Raw genomic sequence first — 19275 nt, 5'->3', positions numbered from 1 at the left:
TCACAGCTATCTGCACAGCCCACTTACCTTCTCCAGGACTCTCTCAAGACTCTATCTCTAGCTTCCATGTCTAAGTAAGCAACTCCCCTTTCCCCTTGCATTCTGTATCTCCCTTCCCTTAAATTTTCCCCTTTAGCATTTATCACTCATTTATTTGTTTATCTGACTCTCCCATTAGACTGTAGACTCTACAGGGCAGGAATCTAACTGTTTTGCTCAATTCTGTATCCTCAGTATCTCCAACAGTGCAATAAATATTAACTAACTGGAACAATGATGCTTGAATAAATGAACAAACAAAACTACATAGGTTAATGTGGGATGTGGACCATCATGGGACACAGAATAGCATCTAATCAGAACAATAACAGAGACAGTTTTCATCACTCTATCAAATTAGTTTCACCAAATTCCTAGCATGGAGGAATTGGTCATAACACTGAAATTGCATTGTATTTGAGGCTTATATGTTAACCACAGATACACACACACACTTAGCTATTCACTGAACTATAAAGAGCTTATTCCATGAGATAGATCAACCAGTGTTATCCTGTTTAAATCCAGACTCACATCCATCTGGTCCCCATTATAGACAGCTTTGTATCCAGTAGGTTATAAATGAGCAAATGCTGTGATAGAATGGCACAGTAGCTGAGAGTGCTGGTTCTGGGGTCTGACTCCCTGGGCTTAAACCAGCTCTGCCAACTACCTCTGTGTGAACTTGGGACAAATTACCTAACCTCTCTGTGCCTCAGCTTCCTGTGTGTCCAGTGCAAATGAGAAGAGTACACCAAAAGTTTCTTGTTACTATGGTTACCAAAGGGGAAAGAGGAAGAGGGATAAATAGGTGTTTGGGATTAACAGATACGTACCACTGTATATAAAATAGATAAACAACAAGGACCTACTGTATGGCTCAGGGAACTATATTCAGTTTCTTGTAATAAGAAAATTCATTGTACACTTTAGATTTGTGCACTTTTCATGTCTGTGTTGTGCTTCAATAAAAAAGTTTAAAAAATGAAAAAAACAGATGAAGATGTAAAAAGCATTATTTTAAAATAGATTTTATTTTCACCCATATGATATGATTTATTTTGGTGAAAAAAAATCTAACAGTGTACAATTATTTTTCAAACCTTCATTTTAGATTTCATAAAACAATTTAAAAATCTTATTTAAAAAAGTTTCTTGTTGCATGAGGCAAATGAGTTAATACAAGTAAAACACTTAGAACAGAATTTGGCTCATAGCACACATTCATAATTATTATAGAGGTTAAGAACACAAACTCCAGAGACAGACTGCCTGGTATCCAATCCAGGCTCTGCTACTTACTAGCTGTGTAAACTTGAGCAAGTCACTTAACCTCTCTGATTCAGTTTCATCACATGTAAAATGGGGATAATCACAGTGTCTCCTCCTGAGAGTGTCATGAGAATTAAATATGTTGATATGTATAGAACCTAAAGCAACATCTTTGACCCATGTTAAGTGCCATAAATCATGTAGATGTTTCTTGTTATCATCACTGTTATCATCATCATCGTATGTGTAGCCCAGATTCTGAGTTACAGAGATGAAAGAGCAGACATAAAACATCTCTCACATAAGAGCACTTAAGGAACACCTGTCCTTTCAGAGCCTGCACACAGGTAGTTCTATGCTTTTCCCAGCAGACTTTGGACCTGGCATGTATCCCAAACTGCTGCCCCTCCTTTTTCTCTACATCCACAGATTTAGCCAAGTCTTCTATGCTCCCAAAGCACCTTGTCTTTGTCTGCAGTTCACCTTCCCTGGCTGGAGGTACTGCGAGTTCCCAAAGCTGTGACCATCTCTCACCAGAAGGTGCAGAGGAGACAGACCAGAAGGCCTGAGGAGGTGGAAATCAGGATGGTTCACCACAGGGCCCAGAGAAGAGGACAGAGGTAAGAACTGAAAAGCTCACTGATAATGTCTCTATCTCATGTCTTTCTCTGTAAAGTGGGTTAATCACCACACTGCCTCCATAGAGTCACTCTGATTGAATGAGAGGAAGGATGGGAAAAGCTTAGCCTGGTGGCTGGCACAAAGAGCAGTGATGGGGAGGAGGATGAGTGGGAGAATGCAAGTGTGCTCGGGCACTAACAGAACAGCACGTGAGCATTGCAGGGGTGAGGTGGGGGCACTGTAGTAAACTGCGTCACCTGCTTCTCCTCCCTAGGGTGGATTATACTTGCCTGCTCCATGGATCTTGGATTTGTGACTTTTTTGGCTAATAAAATGTGAACGAATGATGTGGTACCTCTGGGCAGCAGCTTTAAGTGTCGGTGCATGGTCTGCCGTACTCTCCTGTCCCTGCCTCAGCCACCATAGAGCATGTTTTAAGATGGAGTCTCCATCAGCCTGGAGGCCTGAATACTGTGATCAGAGTCCTTTTGCCAGACTGCAACTGACATGTAACACATATGAGAAATGCATTTTGCTTTAATCCACGAAAATATTTAATTTTTGATTGTGTCAGCCTAAAAGCATTTTGGTGTTGCTGGAGCCTGAAATCAAGGAGGAGAATGTCAAGTGATGTGTGTGGTGGGGGCTGGGGGTCAGATCAGAGCCCTAGCATGCTAAGGGTCTTGAGCTTTGTCCTGTAAATTGTTAGGGAGGTGCCTCAGTCAAGCCCTCCTGCCCTTGAGGGGCCCACAGTCCTGGGAAACATTCTTCGTGTGGTACCTGATCAAGGGTCACGTAACAATAACCAGCTCCAAAATCCTCCGTGCCTCCTTTTTTGCCAAAAGATAAACTCAAAACTCTTTCATCTAGCACTTAAAGACCCATATACATGGCCCTACTTACCCTACTCCTTAGCAACATGGATTGCCCACAATAACCACAGTGTTCTACTTTACTGTCTGTGGAACATGTTTTGGCAACCCTGTACATTTCAGCCTTTGTTCACGTCTTTCTCTCCCACCTGTGTTGGGCCTCTTCTCCTTCCAGTCTTTCAAAGTCCCAGTGGAAAGTTGCAGACCTTTAAGGGATTGGAGCTCTAGTCAAAGTTCATTTAATGACACCATGGAAACTGTGTTACCAGTTTTTTAAAAATTCTCTTAACCACTCTGGTCCTCATCAGTAAAAGATTATTGGACCAGATGCTCTTGAAGGTGCTTTTCATAACGCTTAGGATTTTACATTCCATTCAGCCAAAGTAACTCTTCCCACCTCCAAACTCCTTTTCTCCTTATTTTGCACATTTAAGATGTGGTCTTATGTTATCCAGTGTAAATGCCTCTCCCACCTCCTCCCTCTTCCTGAACCCCTCCCTCTAACTCAGAGAATTTGCAGTCTTTGATGCATTCATATTTCTCAGGAGAACCTCTCTTCTTGAAGCCTCACATTTCCATATGGAGGAGCCTCCTTAGTTAACATTCCTGGTCTTTCTTGGTGCCTCCAGTCATTTCTCCCCTGGGATAAATGACTATCCTGAATGGTATTTGGAAAAAGGAACCGAATATCCGTGGCTCAGCCCTCTCTGAGTGGTTCTCTTTTGTGATCTGTCTGCGAAGGACGCATTTGGCCTTCTCTCTGCCATTAGATCTGGAGTTGCCCCTGTGGAAGAGGCCTGTCATTGTCAGTATTAGTTAAGATCAAGTTTGGCTGAAAATGACAGAAAACCGCAAAAGACTGGCGTTTAAGTCAAATAGAAGTTTATTCTTTATCTTATGTAAGTGAAATCCAGAGTTAAGCAGTTCAGGGCCAGCGTGGCACTTTATTACTGTCTTGGTCAGCTTAAGCTGCTGTAACAAAACACCACAGGGTGGGTGGTTTAAACAACAGAAATTTATTTCTCACGGTTCTGGAGGCTGGGAAGTTCAAAATCAAGTCCAGTTCCATTTCTGGTGAAGGTCTTCTTCCTGGTTTACAGATGCCTGCCTTCCAGCTATGTTCCCCCAGGGCAAAGAGAGATCATCTCTCATGTCTCTTTTTATAACAGCACTCACCTCATTCATGAGGGGCTCCACCCTCATCACCTAATTACCTCCCAAAGGCCCCAGCTCCAAATATCATTGCATTGGGAGCTTAGGGCTTCAATATATGAATTTGGGGAGGACACAAACATTCAGTCCTTGGCCCCCTAAATTCATGCCTTCCTCACATGCAAAGTCCATTAATTCCATCCCAACAGCCCCCAAAATCTTACCTTATTCCAGAGTCAACTCTAAAGTCCAAAGTCCAAAGCCTCGTGCGTGTATCATCTCAATCAGATATGGGTGAGACTTGAAGCACATTTCATCCTGTGACAAAATTACTCTCCAGCTGTGAACCTGTGAAACCAACAAGTTACGTGCTTTCAAAATCCAGTGGTGGGACAGGCATAGGATAGGCATTCCCATTCCCAGAGAAATGGGAAAGAAGGAAGGGGTGACGGGTCTCAAGCAAGTTCAAACTTAGCAGGGCAAACTCCACGAGACCTTAAAGGCTCAAGAATAATTCTCTTCAGCTTGATGCTCTGCCTTCCTGACCCACTGGGGCAGTGATCTTGCCTTCTAGACCACTCTCAGTAGCAAAATCTGTATTAGTCGGAGTTTCCAGAGAAAGAGCCAGAGAGACAGACAGACAGACAGACAGACAGACAGAGAAACAGAGAGAGACAGAGAGAGAATTGGCTAAGAAGTCTCATGATCTGCTGTCTGCAGGCTAGAGATACCGGAAAGCCAATGATGTAGTTCCAGACTGAGTCCAAAGGCCTGAGAACCAGGACAGTCAAGGGTGTAAGTCCCAGCTGGAGTCTGAAGACTGATGTTTCAGCTCCAGCAGTCAGGCAGAGATATCAGATTCTCCTTTATGCTACCATTTTGTTCTATTCAGGCCCTTAACAGATTGGATAATAATCACACCTGTATTTGAGAGGGCAAGCTGCTTTACTGAGTCCATCAATTCAAATGCTGATCTCATCTGGAAACACCCTCACAGACACACCCAGAAATAATGTTTAGCCAAATATTTGGGCATTCCATGGCCTGGTAAAATTGACACACAAAATCAGCCATCAAAATGGTCATCCGAAAAGCAGACTTTTTTCCTCTTATTATCCATCATTGTCAACATGTAGTTAGAACCCAGTGGTGCAGTATGGCTTCTTGAGTTCCAGCCATCACATCCACCTTTCAGTCAGCAGGAAGAACAAAGGGGATAAAGAAAGACTTTCCTTTAAGGACAATTCCTAGCACACACCACTTCAAGACACTCACTGCTTAAATTACACTGGATCGCACTTAGTCATATGGCCATACTGAGCTGCAAAGGAGGCTGGGAAATATGGTCTTTATTCTAGATGACTATGTGCCCCACTAAAACCTAGGAATTCTATTACTAAAGAAAGAGGAATTGTATGCTGGCTACCTAATTCATAAGAGAAATGGTATTAAGCCCACTTAGCTGTGGTTTAGAACCACATTCTCAGTGTATCAGTCATGGAGGAGAAATATGGATCTCTTTTCGCCTGCCTCTTATGTGGCTGCCTCAATTGTTTCCAGCTCAGAAGGGGAACAAGGGATTTATTTACTGAAACCCAATACTGTCAACATATCATAGCAAATCAGTTGAGATGGTAAACTGAGTATATCTGCCCCAATTTTGTTCTGGAAGTAAGGTACCAATGCACGAAAGAAACACGTTTCATCCCCCCTCCCAGTAAAAACACTGGAAATAAGTACAGATAATATGAGTATGGAAATATGAACAGTTTTCTATATAAGACAAGCAGCTTATGAGAATAGCATATAGCAATATTAAGAGACTGCTTTGGAAGAAGTTAAACAGAAAAATATTATCTTCTTATTTCTACCCATTCAGTTATGAAATCAAAGAAAGATGCTAGCCACACATTCCCAAAGAGCAGGGGGCTGATACATGAAAGCTTATTTAAGTGTCTTGTAGCTTTTTTAAATTATTAAAGTGAGGCTAGAGCCAACTTAATACTGAATTATGATGATATTTTTACATGAAGAATTGTTAGGTACATGTTACTTTACACATTAGATAATACTAGGTATATATTTGTTAGATATATATTTTATGTTAGATACAAACAAATCTATTACTTCTGATAAAACACATTGAATAATAAGATTCCTTCTCTTATTCATCATTCATTTCATGATTCATTTCATGTCACACACACTTCATTTTTGACTGATAAAGTACATCGCAACAGGCTTTGTGAGACTTATAATTATTGAGGCTATTTTTGTGCTGCTATTCACTGCCTTTTCTAGCTTCTCTGCATTAATAATCAGCTTTTCCTCTTCATTATTCAGTATCCAACCAAAGAGAACTGGTGTCAGCCAATCAGCATCTTGGGTGATGACTCATTTGCATTCAGAAGCTTAAAAATATTAGGTCCTTATCAACAAAACTTAAGCCTGCTGTTATACACTAGGCTCTGAGCTAGGTCAGGGGATATAGTGAAAAATAAGGTATGTTCCTGCTAAAAACTGAAATGTAAGATTACATAGCTGCTAAGATTTGTATGTTAATACAAAATAATTACTGCCACTGACTTCGCAGCTAACAAGCTGCCTTTTTTACACTGAGCTCATTTAAGCTGCAAGACAGCCTCAAGAGAGAAGTGTCTCCATTATTAACCCTATTTACAGACCAGGAAACTGAGTCCAAGGTGAAAACTAGCCCCCATATCAAAATTGTTTTTAAAAGTCCCACTCCATATGTTCTTCAATTCTGGAATTCCTTCCAGAAATTCTGAATAAGAGTATGAAGTGTTTTCAAAGAGTGGTGCCTGAATTTCTAACATCAGAATTATCTGGGGCACTTGTCTAACAGGCAGATTCCTGGGCCCCATCTCAGACTGACTGAATTCAAATCCTGAGAGGGGTCCAGAGAAGTGGCAGCTTAACAGACTCCCCCAGGTGACTCTCCAGCTGTCAGCAGTTTGAGATCCACCAGAGTAGGCCTTTCACAGACAGAACAGGAAGGATAGGACATTCCAGGCAGGGAGAAATGTACAAGCCAAAGTTTGGAATTACGGACAGTCACGGCAAACACAGAATCCACAGCAGACCAAAATTATCCATTTCATCAATTTCTAGACTATGTCATAGACTATCCACTGAGTTGAAAATCTTAAAGGAGGGGCTGAAATGATTTCTAAGCCCTCAATGCCCTGGTCTCTGTGACACCTCCAGCTTCTTCAATCAGATGCAGGCTGCAGCAGCTAGTAGGTCAAAAGTCTGCCTCTCTTGAAACCAGGGACACTTAATTTAATCCCAGACACAATCTGCTGCTGGCTACAAAGATTGTCTCACTGAGTTACACCCAAGTCCTAAACAAACTGTGTATGGTAATTATCAGAGTACTGGACTAGAAGCCAGGAGACTCGGGTTCAAATCCTGTCTCAGCCATTGTACTCATTATATCTCTTTGTTTGCAAGTCACGGGACTAGCTTAATTTTATAGAGGAATTTCTTGTAGAGACATGGGTGTCTAATGGGTCCCAAAGGCAGATTCAGGCCTCTAGAAAGACTATTCTATCTATATTATTCTTCCTTACCTTGCTAGACACACCTGTTCATTTTTCTTTGCTTTGCTAGAGTAGCTTTTTCTGCTGCCCTGTTTACAGGATGGAACACAGCTGCCCCTCTGCTCCCAGTAATAGCTAACAATCACTGTTCACTTACTTGGATCAGACAGTATTCTAAGCTCTTTATAAGTATTGTATTTAATCATTACCACAATTCTTTGTAGTAAGACTGCCATGATTGCCCCCTTTATACAGATGAAGAAACTGAGACACAGAGAAGTCAAGTAACTTTCTCAATGACACACAGCTAGTTCTGTTATGGACTCCAGGCGGGCCAACTCAGAGTCAGTAGACTTGTGTCCTGCCTCGCATTCTTTCATATAACATATAAAGGTTTAATGGCTATCTCTCTGTCTGATTTCATATTTCCAAGTAGAACCAGATTGTCCCATATGGCAGGGGGGTCCCTTCACACAGTATGATCATGAATGAGAGGGCTGTGTTCATGGAAGTGAAGTCCTGAGGAAGCCCCTGTGCTTCCTACAAAAGCACCTTCCATGCCTGCTAATCCAACCAAGGGATTTTCTACAGGTCCCTTCTCATCTTTTGGATTTTAGGTTCTTCTACCATAAAATGAAGGTGTTCATCCTGCTCAGTGTTTTCCAGATGTGTTCCATGAAGTACTGTGCACAGAAAAGCTCTGTGGTCCTTGGGAAGTGCTGTTTACTCTATTCCTCTCTTGGATACTCACAATGAAAATGGCTCCGAAAAGGCCATTGATGAAGATAATTGCTTAACCTTAATGCAGCATTTCCCAAATATATTTGACTACAGAAACTCTCCCCCATCCTTTGTACAGACTCTGAACCTCTGCTTTATGGTAACTATAGTAGAGTTCAAATAGAAATGCTGTAAACTACCCACCACAACCCTTCATGTCCACCTACAGCTGTGTCCCTCCTCTCCTCCTCTTCTCTGGTTCCAATAGCAGAGGTACCCTTTCTCCTTTCAAAGGCTCGTGGGTCTGGATTCCATTCCCTCCTGCCTTTTCAGCAACCTTATACTATCCATTTCATATTTCTTTCTCTCCCTTCCTCTATCTCTATCTGTCCTGTATTTCCAAACCTCTGCTTCCTGCCCCACTTAAACCATTTAAACATGGTAAAATGTCTTTCATCCCAAAGAAAAACTCTTCCTGGTCCTCACTTCCCTGTCCAGATATCTCCCTTCCCTGCACAGCCAAAATTCTCCAAGAGGAAACTACTCTGTCCCATGTCTTCTCCCATGCATTCTTCAGGGCTCTCCAACCTGGCTTCTGACCCCAACACAAATCACTTCCAAAATGGTTCTTGCTGGGATCCCCAATGGCTTCCATATCACTAAATCCAAAGGGCAATATTTGGGTCCTTATCATCCATCTTCTCTCAACAGCATACGCCATACTGCAATAACTGGTCCCAGTCTTTCCATACTAGTCTTTTCCTATCCTTTCTGCAGATCCCAGCTAGACTTTACCTCTACTTAAAGCCTTGTGGTGGCTTCCTGGTGCTTTCAGGATAAAAACTGAAATCCTTAGCATGTCCTACAAGATCCTGCCTCATTTAGTTCCTGCCCTCCTCCCAGCCTCACCTCCATCCACACTGCCCCTTGCTCTCTTGGCACAGCTTGCATAGAGATGAGGAATGCTGATAAACATTCTGCAGTGCACAGGACAGCTCCCACAATAAAGAATTACCCCCAAGTGTCATTGGAGCCAATGTTGAAAAACCCGATCTAAGCTAATCATTTCATCATCCTTCCTAATGATAGGTTTAAAATTCCTGCAGCACACAGTGTCCACCTGGCTACTATTACAGGCCCAGGAGTGGGCATATATATCCTCAGTTGGTTCAGTCTGACTGCAGAGGTGGACTTTTCTTTCCATGGTGAGAGGAGAGTGTTTCTCTCTCTCCCTATTTCTCCCTTACCCCCTCCCTCGCCATTGGTTGGAAACAAGAAAGCGTGTTGCCCCACCTGCTACCGACAATGCCTTATGACCACATGAAGAAAGCAGTATTCACCACAATTCATATAGCAGTAGTGGTACAGCAGCGATGGGGGAGAGAGAGAGATAGAGAAAGAACCTGGATTTTATAGCATTGTTGGGCTACTGGATCAAACAAATCTGAAGTCCATCTTACTGCTAAATTTCTTATTACATGAGATAAATAAATGTCCTAGTTTTATAAGTTAGTTTGAATCATGTTTTCTGTTACTTGATACTTCAGACTTTCAGATTCATTTGTATGGTTCCTTTCAGTCCTTTATGATTCAATGACTTTTTGATTCTAGATGTGGCTAAAATCCTTCTAGCCCTGGACATCTTCAGAGGAAAGGTAAATAATTCTAAGGAGTGCTAGTAGATGGCAGGGAAGAGCACATCTTTGTGACATTAAAGAATACTTCTTTTCTTATTTACTACTTGGACCTCTCTTCAATTTCTATTCCTCTCAGATCTATCTCAGATATATTCAGGCCATGATGAAAGGCAATTTATCTTACTAAGACGATGACAGGTGTGCTTGTGACCCCATCAACCTTGCCTTCTGCCTGTTCCTGTGGCTCCAGTTCCAAGCAGCTGCTCCTCCCCCCATTTCTGATGTGCTGGACATGCAGGAATCCTCCCCCCCCACCCCCCACCCCCCGCATTATCGTCATCATCATCATCCATCACAGTCGCAGCTGCTACGGTCACTTGTCATGACCATTAGGGTCCTGTGGGACACACTAGCCTAGATTGCTGAGTTCTGTGTCAGGATAGCATTTGAACAGCAGCAGTGATAGCTAGGATGATCGTGCACTTGTGATACCTGGGGCTTAGCACTTCACACGCCTTCCAGCACTGAACCCTCATAGCCACTTTGCGATTCAGGCACTATTATTAACCCTATTTTCCAGGTGAGGTAACAGGCCACAGAAAGATTAAACAGATTCCCCAAATCCACACAGCAGGTAAATGAAGCCCTTTTTCCTGGGTCATAGAAAACAAAGGTAGAGTGGACAAAGCCACTGTGATTTAGTTTGTTTTAATTGAGTCTTTTCTAAAAATTTTTGATTAAACAGTAGGCACACAAGATAACCTAATCAAACAGTGTGGTGAGTGATCAAATGAAAGGCAGTATTCTCCCTCACCTGGCTAGGTGTCCTGTCCTGCTCTGCAAGGCTAACAACCGCTAAAAGTTTCTGGCAAATGTTTTGCAGAATTCCCTTTGCATATGCAAAGAAGCATTTCTTCCCTTAAATCATCTTGTCCTAACTTCCTTCTCTCTTAGGGCAGCATTCTCTTGACACAAGCCATGCTGGGCCTTTTTCCTGGTCTTTCTTTCCCACCTCCCCTCACCCCACCCGCCCCAGGCTTCTTTGCCCCTTCTGGGAGGGCAGAGTTGTTGGTTGCCAACATCAGCACAGTCAAGTCATCTCTGGCACAATCATGAATGAGGGGATGAGAGCTCAACCACCAGCACCTTGTGATGAGAGAAAGAAAAAAGGAAAGATCAAAAAAGAAAAATCCTGAAAAGCAGAAGTTTCCTGAATAGTCTCCCTGCAGCCCTGCTGGGCAGCTTTCTCTTTCTCCCGCCTGAGTTGCCACCCTAAATCCACAGACTGCTTGGTTGCTAAAATGTCAGGGTGAACCTTCAGCTGGACAGTTAAATAAACATATGAGGTCACTAGCAAAGAAAGACACTGCCAAGGATCTAAGTTCTCCTGAAGATCCCCTGGTGAAGGCAGTCCCAGTTCGGGGGACTACCCTTTCTGCTTTCACCCCGAGCTGCTTATATTTTTGTGGTTGTTGCTGAAGTTCAATTGCAGCTCTCTCAGAAAGGCTTTAGGAAGTAACGTTTCAAACAGGCCCTCCACATGCACTCTCTTCCAAACATTTGCTTTGTCTGGAAGTGGCACAAACTCCCACCCACTGCTAGTCCCAGCTCACTCTCCATCTCGCCACAGCATTTCTCAGTAGGACCAGCTTAAGTATTCGTCAGTAACAGACATTTAGTCCTTAGCAAACCAAGTGGAAATTGGGCAGTGGATCTCACTAGGCATTTCAGAAACATGTGCAGCCATGGCTCAGGTAAGGAGCTCCGAGCCCACACTTGGAGGATTCCATGATATTGGTGTCTGGATAGAGACTTTGAGAGGTGCCCTTGTCCATAAGGAAGAAACCTGGCCAGCTGGTACAAAGCAAACATAAATTAAGCTGCCTCATGACTATATACACACCATGAACCCACAATCCACCCTTTGATTTTGGACTAGGTAATGAAGGAAGCTCATTCCATGATGAGGTATAAAATATTAGGATCTAATCTTGTTTTAGACACAGCAGCTCTACCTCTCTTTCAGTGTTCTTCACCTCCACCTTGGTGCCATCTACTGCCTTAGTCATACTCAATTCCCCAGCCACCACCAGCACCACCAGACAAGGCATCTGGTACTCTGCATTTGTATCACACCTGGCCTGGTATCTGAAGTTCCGTCTTGTGTGTTTCTAATCTTTGGACACCTTCCATTGATTGATAGTGCCTGATTGGTGGGTCTTGTCCAGATTCAAGAGGAAAAACTGATGTTTATGTCATGGGTACATAACTGGGAAGTTGGACAGTTGGGTTGCTGTGAACTTGCAACCCACCTGTCTCACCTCAGTTTATGAGAACTTTTCCACGCAAACATGGAAATGTTAGAGCCAAAGGCTCAAATTAAGAATCAAATAAGCCTTGAGTCTGGGTCCCTCTGACCCTTGTAGTCCATCTCCCCAGTAACTAACCTCTGCCACCTCCTCCACCTGTGTCTGAGTCCTTTTTGGCTCTGAAGATGCCAAGGACTTCCCCTCCTTCTTCTGAACCTCAGTTTCCCTGTGACGGTAGTAGATAGAATTGTTAGCCCCAATCCCTCACTCCTCCTGCATTCACAGCCTTGCCATGGTTTCTTCATGGGTGCAGTGTATTTCCCTACCTTTTGACTTTGAGTTTGATCATATGACTTGCTTTGGCCAATGGCATGTGGGCAGGAATAACAGTCTGCTAGTTCCAAGCTTAAGCCTTAAAAGGAGTCTCATGTTTCCATTTACACTCATGGCTTTGCTATCACCAGGAGTTATTCCACTGGTCCCAGAGGAGAGTGAGAGATTTGTGACAGCCTCCCCATCTGCAGTAGCCTGAAGCTGAGCTGCCCCAATCTAACCATAGATCTTCATTTAGAGACAGAGCTGCTCACCCAAAGCCAGGCTAGATGGACAAATCACAGCTATCCTGCAAAAGCATTAGCAATTATAAATGATTGCTATTTTAAGATACATAATTTTGGAGTGATTTGTTACGCAGCAATTGCTGACTGACACACTGATTTCCTTATACTGGCTGCAAATATCACCTTTCTGGCCCATATTTTTGGACATTCACTGACCACCTGTACCTCCTAGACATCTTGTGCATCCTGGAGTAAGATATTTAGACTCTGTATGTCTAAGAACACCTCTCTTTCCTTCTCTGTAAGGTTATAGGATAAAATATTGGATGCTCAGTTTAATTTGCATTTCAAATAAAAAAATTTTAAGTATATTCCAAGCAATGTTTGCAAATTTTTTTTCAAATTCAGATTTAACTGAGTATTATACATTTTTATTTGCTAAATCTGGCAACCCTACTCTTCTACTGGTGGGATTTGACAAAAGAAAAAATGACACCCTCCCACCCCCAGACACACACACACACACACACACACACACACACACACACACACACAGAGTTAAGCTTAGATCACTTATTCTATCACTTCATGGAAGAGTTATCTTCAATGAAAGTTTAGAGCAGTTTTTTGGGGGTAAGTCTGCTTGAAGTGATTGCCTTGTGAATATTCTCTCCAAATTCCAAGGCACAGAGGTGAGGGAAGGAAGGAGTTATTTACAACTCCACATTAGGTTAACTGGATCAGTGGAAGGACTTCATTTCTCTCTCCATACTCTCTCTAGTGAAAATCTGTCCACTCTTAACATATCAAGGTGAAACAGAGAGTTAAATATCAGGAGCCACATATTGGGTTTGCAAATGGCTGCTTGTCATTCCTCAGTGCATAGAAGGACCCTATCTTTTATTGTCAATTTGATTAAAGGCTTCAGCTTCAAAATAAAATTTGTGTCCAAGGGGCTTTCATTTTCCCTTTGATAAACAGGCATAATTCACTTTTCTTTAATGTTATTCCAAAGAGCGTTGTGTTACAATGGGGTTTTTGTGATGCCCCAAAAACATTTTTGAAACTGTTCTTATCTTTCCAGGCTCTTGCTAACAGCCACCACAATAGTCTCTTGCGGTATAAGTGTGCCTGCTCTAGTGGAGGCTCAAGAAATAAGTTTATAACCTCTGTAAGTTGGATCTCCTGGGTGAGAGGGAGAAAAGGTTGCATATAAATTCTTTTCCATAAAAGGCTTTATCAAATAACTGAAACACAGCATACTAGGTTCCAGATTCATTTTCAATCAGCATTTTGTGAGCACCAACTAGGTACCAGGTGGTTCATAGACCACTGGTTCTTAACCTTGGCTGCACATTAGAATCACATAGGGAGCTTTTTGAAAATACTGCTCCCCAGGGCCCACCCTTGTAGAGTCCAGCGCAGTTGGTTTAGGATGGAGGCTGAGCATTAGTATTTTTAAAAGCTCCCTAAAGACTCTAAGGTGCAGGCAACAGTGAGCAACACTGATACATAAAATTGTGTTTATTCTCCTCAGCAATCCGATGAGGGAGGCAGGAGTATCGTGTATAAAATGTGGGGACTGCTCACTGTAAAGCAGCCTCCATCACCCTCTCCTCAAGCTTGGGCCTGTTTCATGCTGTTTCATACAATGACAGCTCAGGACACCAGGGGGCTTCAGGGGATTTTTTAAAAATTGAGTCCTCTATAAAAAGTATAATGCTCAGAACTTCTCAGATAATTAAACTCAACATACCAAAACATGATAGATATATTTTAAACTTTGTATTATCTAATATTTAATGTACATAAAAGTAAAGGAACAGCATAACAAACCCCCGTTACCCATAACTCAACTTCAACAATTACACGCATTTTCTCAGTCCTGTTTCCTCTCTGTCTTCCAGGGTTTACATTTGTTTTGTTTTACTAGATTGTTTTAAAGCAAATCCCAGTCATATTATTCGCCTGTAACTTCTCTAACACCTGAGGACTTATTTTGTTGTGGTAAAATAAAAGTAACATAATGTTTACTATTTTAACCATTTTTGAGTGTAGAGTTCAGTGGTATTAAGTACATGCACATTGTTATGCAACCATTACCACCATCCATCTCTAGAACTTTTTTCATTTTTCCCAACAGGAGCACTGTACCCATTAAGCAATAACTCCTCAACCTCTTCCCCCAGCTTATGACAACCACCCTTCTATTTTCTGTCTCTATGAATTTGACCACTCTAGGTACCTAATATAAGCAGAATTGTACAATATTTGTCCTTTTGTGTGTCTGGCTTCTTTCACTTAGCAAAATGTCTTCAAAGTTCATTCACATTATAGCATGAAACACCTAGGACTTTTTCTGCAGAAAATCTAATATCTTCATCCTTAACAAAATTAATATGATATTAATATGGTTAAGTTTCCTTTAAGCTAACAGTGCCCTCTCACCCAAGCCTAGCACTTTTTTGTGCCATTCATTAACTTAGAGAAAGAAACCAGGTCATTTGTTCTGTAGGATTGCCATCGTTAGGTTTGGCTGGTTATATTCTTCTTCTCTGGGAAGCATCTAACATGCTCCTCCCTTCCATTATTTCCTGGAAACTGATGGGTAGCACAAGAAGCTTAACCAGACTGTTGTCCATTTTTTTGGCAAGATGGCTTCCTGGGGAATGTAACATACATCATATTGTGCCATTCAAGAGGCCAGTATTGTCTGACTGTTCTGCTTTTAGTGATGTTAAGATCGCTCAGCTACTGTCACCCTGATCCTTCCATCCAACTTCTGCGTGATAGGATTTCAATACTGAAAGAAGCCACCCTGAGTTTATGACCTCTGCCCAGCTCTTCTCAGCTGTTTGAAGGAAGAAACAGAACCAAGGAAGTTTAATGATTTGTTCAAAATCATTTGTTTGTCAACAAATGTTTATAAAGCTCCCACTCCTGGAAGAACGCAGGTCTCTTCCCATGTGAAGTTTCATCACTCCTCCCCATGTGAAGTTTCATCACTCCTCCCCATGCGACCACATGGCTCAATTCTTCAAGAACTTGGTAGCAATGAAAGCTGCCCAGAGTAAACCACAGCCTCAGGAGGGCAGGAGTCTTATCTATTTATTCTCCACTGAACTCCCTGGACAGAGCACAGTTCTGGCATAGAACAGGCATCTGATAAATATTTGTTATATGGAAGGAGGAACAAGTGAATGAAATGAATACTTAATTAATCTAATCAAAAGATGCATGAACTTTTGGGGCACTTTTTCAAACATATGTTTCTCTATCTCCTTTACCTATATACATCTTTATAAAAGAATGCCCAGATAGTTCTTATTACTTTCTGTCCATGAATCCATCTCAATATGAATCTTAGATATTTGTAAAGAGCAGTGTGGTCTTTTGCCAAGTGCCTTTTCTGGGACATCACACACACAGTCAAGGACTGGCTTTGATTTCCCCAAAAAGCTTTGAAGTCTCTTACCTGGATGGTCTGTTGCCCTTCTACAATTTCCAGAGAGCAGCCAGGGTGAAATTTTTCAAGTACAATTCTGATCATACCATTCTACACTGAAAACCCTCCAGTGTTCTTCCACTGTGCTTAGAATACAGCCCAGACTTCTCGCTGGGACCCTCAAGTTCCTGCGTGTCCTAACTCATGCATCTCTCCAGCCTCATTTCTTAGAATCCCTTCTCCCACACTGGCCTCCTTTCACTCCCCTGACCACAGAACCTGCAGCCCACTCCTACCCAAGGCCCTTGGACCTGCCTTTCCCTCTGCCTGGCCTGCTCCTTCACAGCTCTCCCTTCAGATGTCTGATCAACTGCCCTGGGACAACCCTGTTTAAAACGGGCCTCCTCTAGTCACTCTGTATCCCATTGTCCTGGGTATTTGCTTCATAACACTGTCACCACATGCAATTACCTTATTTGTTTATTTGTTCCCTCATTTTTTTAATCCCTCTCCTCCATTAGAATAGAAACCCCATGAAGATAAATAATTTATCTTACTCACTACTGTTCTTAACAACTAGGACAGTGCTTAGAAACAGAAAATGAGCTTGGTAACTATTTATTGGGTGAATGAATTAAGGCAAACCTTTAAAAGTGTGAATGCAGAATGCCTGAATCCTTGATTAGCCTGCCTGCTTTTCTACCCTGGTCTTCACCCCAGTACACAGCTAAGCCTTTTGACACACTATAGCTCAACTTGGCCCTAGACTCTAGGAAAGAGTTGAAAGAGCCCTGATTTGTTTAGCTGTCACATAAAATTCCCTTAATGTCAGGCCTGCTCCCACCTTGGGCCCAAGGTCTGACTCGTAAGGTTGTGGCTTATTCCTGGACCTAAATATTCATATTATTTCTCAGGTCATATATAGACTCTGCCTTATCCCCCTGCTTCTGCCTTATTCTCACCACTGTCCTCCCACCCTAGGAGTTAGAGTCCTGGTTCTTATCCCAGTCTCCGTGCTGGAGCAGGGCTGCTGCTGCTGCCCTGGTGGGCCTCTTCTGGATTTATCCCATGTCTCCCTCAAAGCCTTTCCCATCCCCCCACCCCCAACTTTGTCCAAAACAGCCAACACCCAGATGATGGGCCAAGTTAAAGGCTGTTACACCAAAAGCAAGCAAACTCGGCCTGCCCCTCCATGGAAGCAGGGAAGGGTGTCCCCAGGATCTTACAAAGGAAGAGGAAGTCGGTCTGGTGCTCTCATAAACACTTCAAATGAAAAGAACGGTCAGCATTTTAGATTTGAACTATTAAGTTGAACCACATGAAATCGCTGGTTTGCTACCTACCAAAAATAGAAGGTTTATATCACTCAGCCACACATCTCCCGGCCTGCTTCTTCTCCCAGACATGGCACACAGAGCTATTGTCTGTTGTCTTGGATGGATCTGGAGTGAAGAAAACATGGACCATAATTAAAGGGTGAAGTCTGGGACCAAACTCTGAAAGAGAAAGCCTTCCCAACCCCTTTGCTATGGCTTAGGACACTTGAAACAAAAAATAAGAAGGAAGTGTCGATATTCATTCACACTCCCTCAGCAAAAATGCATTCAAGTCCTACTATGTGCTAGGCATTATGCCTTTAACCTAACATTCTCTTCACACTTGATGTTTGAGCCCAGCTTCGTTCTTCCTTTCGAGGAAGGCCTTTGTGTTATAATAGAAACAGCACTCATTTAGAGTCAGAAAAGCCATGGTTCAGCTCCCAGGTATGTTATTAACGAGCTGGATGACCATTAGCAAAATTTCAGACTCTCTGAGTTCTCAGTTTCCTCATTGATAAAATAGGTATAAAAAATACCCACACTATACTTTCAGGATGAAATAAGTTGGTCTCCATGGCAAGTGTACTCACCATGGGTAAATTCCTTTCAGTTTTCCTTTTTTCATAAAACCCTTTATTCATTCTCAAGTTTCCTTGGAGCAGCTATGGCCTCTGGTTTAAATAGGTTTGTTCAGGTTGGAGCAGACACTTACATTAAGTGGGATAAAAATCTGGGGTAAGGTTCATAGACACCAGGTTAAGAATTCCTGATGTATGTTTAGGTGTTTCAATACTCAGTGGATGACTCTGACCCCAAATGATCAACGTCTCTGTCTGCTTTCTTGTTCTATTTTTGGATGTTTTATAAACATGCCAATACCAGTCTACGGGACCCTGGACTTTGCTACTACCCAAAGCCCTTGGCCAGTGTTATCACTGATCACGACTAATTGTTGGCAGAGCTGCAAGGGGGAGTCGCTCTCATATCCTGCTAGGGGAAGTATAAATTGAGAACACCTTTTGGAGGACAATTTGACAGTCCCATTAAAAACCCAGAAATGTATGTAATTTGTATATTAGAAATTCAACAGTAAGAATATCTGGTGAGAAAGTAGTTCATTAGATGTTTGTTTACAAAAACTTGGGGGAAATCCTCAATATCCAAGCAGAGGCTTTAATTAAATCAAGTATGACCACCCATAAAATGGAATACAATTGGGCCATGAGAAATCTCATAATAAAATGAGAAAGTGTAATCCATTGCTAAGTGAATAAAGCTGATTATAAAACAGCACAGTACAGTGTTTATCTTTTTTTTTAACCAAATATACCAAAAGTCTAACAGTGGTTATATCTACATGGAAGGATTATTGGTGATTTTTGTTATCCTCCATACTTTTCTATATTTTCCAATTTTTCTGCAATCTATGTAAAGTACTTAGAATATTTTCAAAATTAGAGGGTAGAGGGAAGGATCCATCTTCCTGTTTTTTTCTAAGTAGTTAATTCAAAAAACAGCTTTAATGAGGCGAACAGAGCAGAGAGCAGGGACTTCTGAGAATGATGGTGACACAAATGGCCATTGTTACATCATGGTTATGAAAGATTTAAGAATTGCTATTTCCATGTTGTGAGTTTTCCAAGCCACATGTTTGTACATGGAATTGCCTTGACCAGTTGCGTTCAGCTCAGTGAATAATACAATGGAATGTCAGGGCAGGAAGGAATCTTAAAAATCAATTTGTTTTGCTACATTTCTTAGGTGAG

At 42.0% G+C, this 19275-nt stretch overlaps 1 long non-coding RNA gene across 2 annotated transcripts in view; it reads right to left on the bottom strand.

Moving 5' to 3' along the window:
• Nucleotides 1–3713: 3713 nt before the first annotated feature.
• The window catches only part of LOC135322471 (uncharacterized), a 36627-nt gene continuing 21065 nt past the window's right edge, over nt 3714–19275 (bottom strand). The window contains exons 2-4 of one of the 2 annotated variants that reach the window (XR_010383047.1): nt 17534–17632; nt 4181–4304; nt 3714–3919 (exon numbers count right to left, since the gene is read on the bottom strand). This is a non-coding gene — a long non-coding RNA (uncharacterized LOC135322471). Of the gene's footprint in view, nt 4305–17533; nt 17633–19275 lie in introns of both variants that reach the window. The other variant, XR_010383046.1, reaches the window with a different exon arrangement.

This window comes from Camelus dromedarius, chromosome 11 (assembly GCF_036321535.1).
Source record: "Camelus dromedarius isolate mCamDro1 chromosome 11, mCamDro1.pat, whole genome shotgun sequence".
NCBI classification, from domain to species: Eukaryota; Metazoa; Chordata; class Mammalia; order Artiodactyla; family Camelidae; genus Camelus; species Camelus dromedarius.
The sequence above is the reverse complement of the archived record's forward strand: the minus strand, read 5'-3'. Positions and strand labels throughout refer to the sequence as shown.